The sequence below is a fragment of the Propithecus coquereli genome, unplaced genomic scaffold (genome assembly GCF_000956105.1).
Source record: "Propithecus coquereli isolate 6110/MARCELLA unplaced genomic scaffold, Pcoq_1.0 Scaffold7, whole genome shotgun sequence".
Classification (NCBI taxonomy): domain Eukaryota; kingdom Metazoa; phylum Chordata; class Mammalia; order Primates; family Indriidae; genus Propithecus; species Propithecus coquereli.
The window spans coordinates 9913891-9925829 of NW_012153062.1; positions in this window are offsets into that span (position 1 = coordinate 9913891).

Here is an 11939-nt window from a genome sequence, read left to right on the forward strand (position 1 = left end):
TTTTTAGTTGTCCAGATAATTTCTTTCTATTTTTTTAGTAGAGACGGGCTCTAGCTCTTGCTCAGGCTGGTCTCGAACTCCTGAGCTCAAACAATCCGGCCGCCTCAGCCTCCCAGAGTGCTAGGATTACAGGCGTGAGCCACCGCGCCCGGCCTGCTATTAACTCTTGAGAGTTCAAGAATTTGATTGCAAGTTTGATGGAATCTGAGTTTCAGTGCTCTGGTCCGATGTTCGTTCCCATTTTGTACATCAGAGAATTCTAAAGAAATCAAAAAAAAATCTACACAAGTTCACTTAGTAGCAGAGATGGGACTACGTGAGGTCTCAATCACACAACCCAGCGCTCTTTCCACTAAATCATACCATTTAAGCTCATTTCACAGGAGGTTGCCTCAGGATCGACTTTACTTGTACCCTTCAAATAGGATTCCATTCAACTACTGAAGAGAATGTTTAAATGAAAAACTTGTATTTGTCTTGTTGAACAAAGCTTTTGAGAATTTCTGAATTATTTTTAAAGCAGTCCAGGTGACAAGGAGTTAATGGCTAGAAGTTTAGGCCTTCCTCCAAACTAAATGCTTCTTAAACTGAGTGCCTCTTGATAGTAAGCCTGTGTTCAGAGCAACAAATGTACTTTACCCATGGTTGCCTTTGGTTCCTCAGCTAACTTTGTATCACAGGTGCAAGATTTACTTTAATTATCAAGACGAACAGCTGTGGGGGGCAGCCTATTACCCATATGGCCCTAATCCAGCCAAGAGGCCTCTGCGCCCCATGCCAATATTTCTAATTGTCAGTGGCCCTGACTTTTCCTGTTGCTGGAGTTTTAATCTCATCTGCCAATTGTGGAGCTACTGAATGATTCCCTGATCCCCCAAACGCCACCGTCCTAGATATTTACGCGCGCGCGCGCGCACACACACACACACACACACACACACACACACACACACACACACTGCCTTCACCAAGCATCATGCAAGAGCACTGTCGGCTGATCTCTAGGCCATAGAGGCCCCAGCATCCCTCACAAGCACAAACTTCCGCTTGTAACCCTAACTGGCCTTTCTCTGAGAGCGGGTAGGGAGCAGGGGTGGACATTTAAACTGCCATTTCAGGAGGCTTAAGCTTGCATTTGGTGTAAGAGGCGGGAAAAGGTGATTCTGAGAGGAAAAGTTTTTCCTACTCACACACCATTCAACACAATACTTCTGACACCGTATGCATAAGGGTATTTCCCCACACACCGAGCGATTCTCCAGCAGACACCAGCTGGGTGTCCTATCATTCAATTCAATTCTGACCCTATCTACTCAGAGATGGCGTCAGATCGCACAGGTTAGGGGCTCAGGCCCTCGAGAACTGCCCCACCCCGACTTCAGACATCAGTTACAAGTGGTACGTTGTCATCTATACTTTCCGCTATAACTGGAGCTCACTACCCGCTTCTTAGGTTCCGTTAATTTGGTAGAGCAGCTCACAGAATCTGGCAACACATTTACTCGTTTATTATAAAAGACGTTATAAAGGATACAGATGAACAGCCTGACGAAGAGATGCACAGGGCACAGCATGTGGGAGGGGGCGCTGAGCTTCCATGCTCTGGACACACCACCCTTCAGGAACCTCCGTGTGTTCAGCTAAGTGGAAGCTCTCTGAACCCTCTCCTTTGGGGTTTTATGAAGGCTTCATTATCTAGGACATGATGGATTGATGACATCACTGGCCATTGGTATCAACTCAACCTTCAGCACCTGAAGACCTTGGGGGTGGGACTAAACCCCTCAATCACATGGTTGGTTCCCCTGGCAACCATCCCCCATCTGAGGCTATCTGGGAGCCTGCCAAGAATCACCATATTAGAAGAAAAGATGCTTCTCTCACCCAGAAAATTCCAAGGGATTTAGTAGCTGTGTCAGACTCTCTGATCACTCAAGAAATTAATAATACAAACATCCTATCCAAGTACCAATCTAAATACCAAGACCTCTGGGAAGTCTTCACTGACTTCCAGCCTCGGTTTCTGATGTACTGGTTTGAAGGACAAGAGTACCTTGTCCTTCCCCTAGAAGACACTTGATCACACTGTAATCTCATTGCCAAGTGACTTACATGAACCGCCAGTGGATTGCAGGTTCCATGGAAGAAGTGACCTTGTCTTTCCCGTCTTGTCTGCATCAAGCACAAGGCCTAGTGACCAGTAATTAGGATCAGTGTTTACTGAATGAACAGACATCAGACTTTAATTTCAAATGCTGGTTAAGCAATATATAACAAGACAACATTCCTCCTTTGGTCAAAGTCACAATTGATTTTTTTTCCTGCTTTTGATATTATAAAACTTAACTGTAAAGAAAGTTCTTTGAACTCTGTTTCTTTTTGAAACTTGGCTAACATAATAAAGAGGGTTTGTTTTGGGGGTAGGAAACCACACTGGAGTATAAGCTTAGGACTAAAACTTAATTCATTTATAGATCAAATGGTAAAGCACTAAAATGTTTAGATTTATTTTCCTATTCTATGAAAGTTTCTAGAACAGAGGAAGTAGATCTTAGTTAAATAGAGAAATGTCAATTCTTATTCCGAAGATGGCCGTGGAACTATTTCTAAGAAGAAAAAAAATGATCTGATTTGGGAAAAGTCTACCTTGTATTGTCTGAAATGGTGATCTGAAATAAAAATGATTTCTTTAAATTCTTTTCTTTTGGCTAAGTGTGGTAGCTCACGCCTGTAATCTCAGCACTTTGAGAGGCTAAAGTGGGAGCATCTCTTGAGGCCAGGAGTTCAAGACAAGCCTGGGCAACATAGCAACACTTCTGTCTCTTAAAAAAAAATAGCCGGGCATGGTGGCATGCACTACAGTCCCAGCTACTTGGGAAGCTGAGGCAGGAGGATCACTTGAGCCCAGGAGTTTGAGGTTACAGTGAGCAGTGATCATGCCATTGTACTCCAGCCTGGGTGACAGAGCAAGACCCTCTCTCTCTCTCTCTCTCTCTCTCTCTCTCTCTCTCTCTCTCTATTTATATATATATATATATATATACACACACAAACACATACACACACACACACACACACACACATACATATATGTTCTTTTTGTTGCCTTTGGCTTAAAACTGAAAAGACAGTTCAATTTCCTGAAAAGAAATTTAAAAAAAAATTGGGACAAGGGAACAAGGGCTAATAAAAGCAACTTTTAGAATGATTCACAGATTCTAAATTTAATCTGCAGAATACAGTGTAATTATCACAGCATGTAAATTTAAACATGGAGAAAATATTTCTGATGACATTCCAAAGAGAAATAGGAGAAACGTACAGCGCAAGCGAAGCACTTGTAGGTTAATGGGGAACCAGCAAGTTAGAGGAATAAACACTGAACTGAGGGAAGAAGCCCTGGCCATATACCTGAGAAAAGTCACAGTCTCTCTGAGCCTAATTCTCTCATTTGTAGGATGAAGTAGTTGAACTAGGTAACAGTAATCACTAATACTTTCTGGCAAATAGTGTGAATGGGCTTGCTCAACATACAGTCCAACCACCTTCTAGTATTCTTTCCTAAATAGCAGAGACTGAGAAAAAAATCCCAGCGTTCTTTAAAGCTGAATTTTGGGATGTAAATTAAGTACTCACCAATCAGATGCACTGACATGGCACTCAAATTTAAAAAGGAGTTGAGCAGGCACACGGCATCCCTTTCGGTGGTGTGCATCACATGGCAAAAGCAGTGGCAGCCTCCAGTCTCTCCAGGCAACTGCCAGGTTGTGGCACAAGCAGCAACTCCTTCTTGGCCCAGTCCTGCAGAGGGCTTTGGATGTCAGTCCTAGAAATTAAATCTGGAGCATTTCTTCAGTCCACCCAATGATTCTGTTAGTCATTTAATACCTAAAAGTAAATCCTTTTTAGAGGGAATTCTGTCTTCTGCAACTCCTGAACAATAGGAGGGGGAAAGGCAGATCAAAGTGATGGAAGCCCAGCGGCTCGGCCACTCCTGTGGCGCAGGGCCCTGTCCTGGGTAGTGGCCAGGACAGCACCGGGCCAGGCCGCCTGACCGCCGGCGCTGCGTGCAGGCTGCAGAGCCGGGCCCCCCGGTGAGGGAAAACCAGAGTCCGACACAGCAGCACATACTGATCCCAGGTTTCACACTGGTGATGGTTTCACTTCTGAGGCAAGAAAATGCAAGAGACATTTTGTGATCAAGGTTCCTCCAGAAATGAAATATACAGATTACTTTGTGATGGGCAGTGGAACTTCCACCCCACACTTACGAGCTGTGACTTACTACATTGTGAAAATGCACAATTACCTGCGATGTCAAAGTGAGCCTCGTGTTAAGATGGAAGGGAAGCACACTGGTGACTGGTGGATTCTGGCAGGATGCTGATTCATTTGATGCTTCCAGAGACCCAGAGATCTATGAATTAGAGAAAGTATAAACCTTATGTTCTTAACGATGACCAGTTAGCTCAGCACCTGAGGCGTTACCTGAAGACTTCTTTCTTAGAATAGAAGATGACACTTCATCCCTGACTCCGGTGGAGTTGAAATGTGAATAAAATTATATGAACTGCTTTAGTTAAAAAAAAGAAAAAAAAGAGTGATGTCTATTGAGCAAAAACTATCCTTACTTCCATTTTACAGATGAGAAAACTGAGGCACAGAGAGTAACCTGCCCAGGACCCACAATTTGACCCATTACTTGACACTGCTCCCCAAGTAGATGATTCCAATGAGTGATTTCAAATCTGAAGCTCTGACTCTTAAATTTCCTGTCCTAGGATTGAGTGGTGATTTAAAATTATGGGCCAGTAACTGAAGGAAATTTGAATAAAACACAGTGGAAACCAAAAACACAATAAAGTATGAAGAGTCTGTTGCAGGTTATGGTAGAGCACAAATGAGAACTTGATTAGTTCCATCGTGGGAAAGACTGGTCAAAAAATGAATCGGGTTTTCCTTGACCAGATCTCTGCGAAGAGGGAAGATGAGCATCGTGAACCAGACCAGGCCCCAGACCGCATGGATCCTGTGGAAATAGCAAGCAGTTTGGCAACAGTCCTCACTGGCTCCTCCTGCACATGCAAACACATTCCACTCTCTTCCATGTCCTAAGCCACCCAATCCCTGGCGCTTTCTTGCCCTTCATAGCCAAACTCCTTGCAAGGTTCCCTCTCATCCCCCCTGTAAGTCATGACAGGCTAGTTTTAACTCTCAGCACACGAGGAGAACTGCTCTCAACACGGCCTCAATGACATCCACGTTGCTAAACCAGGTGGAAACATCTCAGGCCTCATCTTAACCAAATAACATTTGATTTTGTAATCCATTTTGTTCCCTTTTGAAACACCCTTTCCCGAAGAAAGGAAAGAGCTCGGTGTGTTTAGAGACTATACAGAAAGGAGATCATTTTGGCAGGAGGGCAATGAGATGAGTTTGAAAAGTAGGCTGGACCACATCATGCCTTGTGAGCCAGGGTAAAGGGTTGATATTTACAGTGAAAGAGGTGAGAAATCAGCGGAGGGTTTGCATTTTTAAAAGATTGCCCTGGCTGCTAAATGGGCAATTAGACTATAGGTGGGCAAAAGTGAAAGCTGGGAGACCAGTTAGGAGGTTATTAAGAAACCTGGGCATGGGGTCAGCTTGAACTAGAGGAGCAGGGAAAGGGTGGAAAGAGGGAGTCGACCCTCTGCCATGACCATGTTCAATTTGATCTGTATCTAAGCTGTCCATGTGATCAGGTGGAAAGGTCACATAGGCAGTTAGATATACATGTCTAAATTTTCTGGAAGAATCCAATTTCAGTTAGTGATGTAGAAATAATAAGTATTTTGCATTTAGAGGCTAAACAGTGTGTTGATGGGATAGGAAAAGGGGATTAGAACAGAACTCTGGGGTACACCGGCATCTAGAAACTAGCAGAAGAATGTATATAGAGTGCTTGAGAACGCACAGATGTCCAATATTTGTCCTCCCCTCCTTTGTAGTAGCAGAACACACATATATATGTGCCAGATAAACATTATCTGTGCCAATCATTCTTGCAACTAATTTTAGGCCAATGGGATGAGAGTCTAAGTGGTGTGAGCAACTTCTGAATCATTCCATTGTGGGAGATGGGTGTGCTCCCTCCCTTTCCCCTCTTTCTGCCTACTGGAATAAGAATGTGACATGAGCTATCTTGGGCTACACAGACTTGGGCACCTAGAGATGGCAGAGCAATAAGCTAAAAGGAGTCTGAGTCCCTGGATAATTCTGTGGTAAGAGCAGCCGCACCAACCTCTCCTTTATTCAAATTATGCTCTTTTAGGTCTGTTACACATAGCAGAACCTATATTCCAATTCAAAGTCCAATCATTCTATGAGCTGATAAAGATACCTGAACCTACAAAGCTGAGGACCAGACTTTGAATCTCTTGGGACTACATAAAATGTCAATGCCCACCGTGCCAAATGGCCTTATTTTCTACTCATCCTAACTAGAGTATGACACAAACAACTCAAGAGAGTGGGCAGTCAGCAGAATTGGCATGCAAAGGAAAGCAGCTACCAAGGAGGCACCCATAGTCCTTTAGAGATTGGACTGAAATGTATTTACTTTATCCAAAAGAGCCCCGGGTTTGATGAGCCCAGAATGGTAGATGAGAAAGCCCCACACACCTCTCACGGTGTTTAGATTGCTAGAAATTCTTGGACATCTACTATGTGGTTGATAAGCAGCTTGGTAGAGAAAAAATTACTGAGATTAATTTTTTCAAATAACTTCAAACTTGTGAAAGGTAAGAGTAGCTATTCTTTCCACAGAAACCCTCCTCTTATTAATAATTACATTCTTAAATGTTTCCTGCATAGTTCACAGATTGTTAGTCAAATAAGGTGATAAAGTGTTTTTATAACATTTGCATGTTGTTTGGTTTTGGTTAGCTTGCATTTTTTATGATTTTTATTGTGTTGTCTTATATCCGTATTTCACAAGAAATAAATGACTCAAAAGTGACTTAATGAAAACCATGAAGAAGCAAATGCTACAAGTTAGCATAATGCTGTCCATGACAATAACAATAACTAGAGTCCCTTGGGAATCCAAAACGTGGATCTGTGTTCTAGGACAAGTCAATTTGTGGGACAATTTTGCATAAAGAGCTAAAAAGAGCAATTAGGAACTATGACACCAATCACCAGAAAAGTAGACTTTTTAGGACCACTGATCCATTCACCCAAGGCATGAAGGTATTAATAGTAGTATAAAGGCTTTTAACCTTTCATGCAATTTTCGAAAAATGTAGTGATCTCTTTAGTAAACTGATCAAATTTTTCTAGAGCAAGTCAAAAATATTACTTTCTAGTATGTAATTGAATCACCAGATCAGACCCTTGAAAATGAGGGCTTTTAATGAAAAAAGAGACCCGCAAATATGAAATGGGGAGAAGCTGAGAAAGAAGCCTGGGATGCGCCATTTAAATTGGAGGTAGCGGCACGAACACAGGATTTTTAAAAAGGTTTCGTTCCTAGCTCTGTGAACTGGCAGGGTCTAGGAGCCATGATTTCACAATAGCAATCAGATTTTAATTTCTCAATACCCTTTCTCCACTAAAACACAAAAAAGAAATGACTAACTCCAGGTTTGCAGGGAACAGTATAAAGTGAGCCTGGAACATCTTTTTTTTTTTTTTTTTTTTTTTGAGACAGAGTCTCACTGTGTTGCCCTGGCTAGAGTGCTGTGGCGTCATCCTAGCTCACAGCAACCTCAAACTCCTGGGCTCAAGCGATCCTCCTGCCTCAGCCTCCCGAGTAGCTGGGACTACAGGCATGCGCCACCATGCCCGGCTAGTTTTTTCTATATATTTTTAGTTGTCCGATTAATTTCTTTCTACTTTTAGTAGAGACGGGGTCTCGCTCTTGCTCAGGCTGGTCTCGAACTCTTGAGCTCAAACAATCCGCCCGTCTCAGCCTCCCAGAGAGCTAGGATTACAGGCGTGAGCCACCGCGCCCGGCCAAGCCTGGAACATCTTGTAGTGCAAGAAAGCAAGGAGGTACTTAAAGGCCAATGGGGTCGAATTTGGGGACAATCTAAGCACCCAGGGAAAAAGTATTAATAGCGATGGATTATAGTACAATGAATTAAAAAATCCATCCCTCACACTAATACTTAACAACAACAAGAACAAAGCAAAAACAAAACAAAACACTGAAGGAAGGGAGAAAAAGGGGAAGGGAGAAAAGGGAAAGCATTAAAAACCCAACAACATAAGTATGGCTGCTAATCAACGTAGAAGGAATACTAGGGTTAGAAAATTATTTTGTGACTCCCAACGTAATAACTTGTTCAGATGAGGATAATCAAGTGGGAGTATAAAACCACCAGGAAGAAGGTTTTGGGGAAACAGAATATTTAAATAATCTCAAATATTATCTCACAGATTGCTTATTATTAAATAGTTACAAAGGGAAAATATATTTTTACAAAGAGAGATCTGGTGATTCACCTTAACCATGTGATCGAACTTAGACCAATGAAAGTGGACAAATTTGGTATTATGTATGTCCTGATGCGATGCAATAAGAAGTAAGCAATGCCACTGACGTATATTCCTAAAAAAAGTTTTAGCTTTTATCTGTCTTCATCTTATTTTTGGTGGGAGTTGACTATTGACTGGTCTAATTTAAAATAATTTAAACAAAAGGTTTGTGGTGTAGCAGATAAAGCACGGGGTGAGGGGTCACACTCTTGGATCTGCCACTTGGCAGCTGTGTGAGCCAGGGCAGTGTCACTCTACCCACTTCACAAGGGTACCCTTGAGGATCAAATGAGGTTACACGTGCGAGACTGTTTAAATTATAAAATATTACTACTGCACTTCTAAAAGGGGAGAAATTTGGTTAATACAAGCAGGCAATGACTTCAGAGAACTGATTAATATGGAATGAGAAGCTAGTAAAATAGATCCGAGTAGAAAAAGAGAAACAGGCAAGGTCTAAAAAGTCAGCAAAAGTAGGAACGCTTGAACTGCACTAGAAGGCCTGGCACCAACATGTGGTCTTCCTCTTGGATTTCTGGCTGTTTATGTGTCTTTATGGCTCGGAGAGACACAGTTCTTTGAACGGAGGAGGGGTGTTTTATAGATTACTCCACAAAATTGTATTATCTTGACAATACCAAATAGGTGTTTAATCTACACAAATGCAACTATACCTATGTGGCACACACATGCACACAAGAGAGAAAGAGAAATAATTTAAATAATGTAACCAGCCTTACCTCTTATTCGAATGAATCTTATCTTTCAGCATGAGCATGACCAGGTAGCTGAGTTCACTGTCCCGCAGCTGGTCTCAGTTTCTTCATGTCTTTGAGTATGTACGTCTCACTGTGCTAAGTGATTCTGGTACTTAAAGTTACAAAAAAGATATTGAATTTACGATTAGAAGACATGAAACAGCAAATGCGTGCCTATTGTTGGTAACACATTGTAAGAAAATGAGCTTTTCAAATTTTAAACTTTCTGCTAAGAAGGCAAAGTTGACTGTATTTTTATGGATAAGTTAAAGAATTTCAAGGATAATTATGATTATATGCAATTTTTGCTTTACTTAATTTTAAATGAGTTTTATTGCAAAAACTAAACTGAATTTTAGTTATATGCAAATTCTCACATGGAGAACTACTCCAAATGATGCTGACTTAAGGAAATGTTACTGTATCATTTTTCTGATCTCTTTTGGTATGGACTGCTTCACAAAAAGAGTTTACAATTACATAAAAACATTAGTACAGTAGTCCGACTACTCCTTTTGTGATTTTAACTCTCTTGCTGATTTGAACAAGATGTGATTATTATAAAGCAGATCATATATAAGGATAAACAGCAACTCTTGTCTATTTCCTGGTCAGAAAATGGCCTTTACTTTAGCATATGGTGGATAGCTTTGTTTCCTTATAATGACTTTTAATAATTAGTATGCTGAAATCCACATTCTTGTCATTTTTATTACTTTAGCAACAAAGTCAACTGTTATATAAATGTAATTTCCACATAAACATGTTATAAATGTGGAACTGTCTGAAGTTTGATATTGAAATCAAAGCAATGTTTTACAACTTTAATTTTAATTTATTAAGACTTGTCTTATGGCTAGACCAGAAGCATCAGCATCACCTGGAAACATACCAGAAATGTAAATTCTCAGGCCTCATCCATCCAATCAGAAACTGGGGATTAGGCCCATATGTTTTAACAAGTCCTCTAAGTGATTCTGATACATGCTGAAGTTTGAGAACCATTAGGCTAGGGAAATTTTGTAAGGGCCCACCACTTCATAAAGCCGTTCGAATGCAAATATAGTCTTAACAGAGGTTAGGGTTGAGGTTTTAACAGGCTTGTACAAAGAAATAAGAGATGAGCAGGGAGCTGAGGCTAAATGCAAGAGAGTGATTATAATGATGGGTATGGGAATTAAAGCTGAAAAAAAGAGAAAAGTGAGGATTCAAGAGGGTGAGGAGTATATTATTTATTTGTTATTAATATATTGAAGACTGGTAAAATCACCAAACTGAAGTCTTAAAATACTAACAATAACTTGTATCCAACAATGTACTTCTTGTTTAACATTCCTTTGTTTAATAAAGTTTTATTACATTTGTATTTTAGTTTAGTTTTTAAACTTTTAAAAAGGATATCATGCTGTATGTAGTTTTATTTGATTCATTTCTTTCACACATTTTGTTATTTTGTACTGTTCCCTATAGCTGCAGGTGAATAATTTTCATTGCTCTATAATATTTCACTGAATAAATATACCATATTGTATTAAACCATTCTCTTCCATTTATGAGTATTTGATCCCAGTTTTTGGTATACAAACTGTACTATCAACACTCTTGTCCTTGACACCCAGTGAACATGCATGAGCTTCTTTGGGATGCAGTAGTCAAGTGAAATTGCTGGGTGCCAAAGTACGCATATGTTAAAGCTTTACAAGATAAAACCAAATTGTTTTTCCAAAGTGGTCATTTCTTTACACTCCCTCAGCAATTTTAAAGGAATTCATTGTGCCACTCCAGCTCCACCACTTGATACGGTCGGAATTTTAAATTTTGCCAATTGAACAGATGCGAAATTGTTTCTCAGTGTGGTCTTGATTTGTAGTTCTCTGGTTACTGTTTAGATTGTGCATGTTTACTGTCCAAGTGAAATGTCCATTTGTATCTTTTGACCTTTTCCATTGTTCTTTTCCTTATTGAGTTCTAAATGTTATATTAATTTTCTTTAATATGTGTAATGAAAATTATCTTCTTCCAGTTTGTGCCTTTTTTTAACTTTCTTTGTGGGTGTCTTTTGATAAATACAAGTTCTTAATTTTATTATGATTGAATTTATCAATCTTTCTCAGTGCTTTCTAGTGCTTTCTTCTCCTATATATATTCTCAATGTTTTAAGTTTTGCCTTTGACATTTCATGTTTAATCCATTTGAAATTTTTACATATGGTGTGACACAGTAATTCAAATTCATTTCCATTTCCATATAGATAATTTTCCTAACTCTATTTATGGAACATTTTCTTCTTTCTCCACTAAATTATGTCATTTCTTTTATATATTAAAGTCCCAGATATGTGCAGGTCTGTTCCTTGACTCTCTACAGTCCTATTTGTGATATACACCACAGCTACACCTTCATAAGTCTTATATATATTTATGAATTATATCATTTACATATAATTATTACAATTTTTAAGAAATAATTATGTAAATTATGATTACTATATAATTATTACTTAATATAATTATATATTATACCTAATTATAATTAAGTATATTATATATTATATATTACATTACTTAATACTATAATTATTAAGTAATAAAGTGATTATATATAAATTAAGTAATATGATTACTACAATAATTGCTATATCATTATAAGTCTTGGTATCTG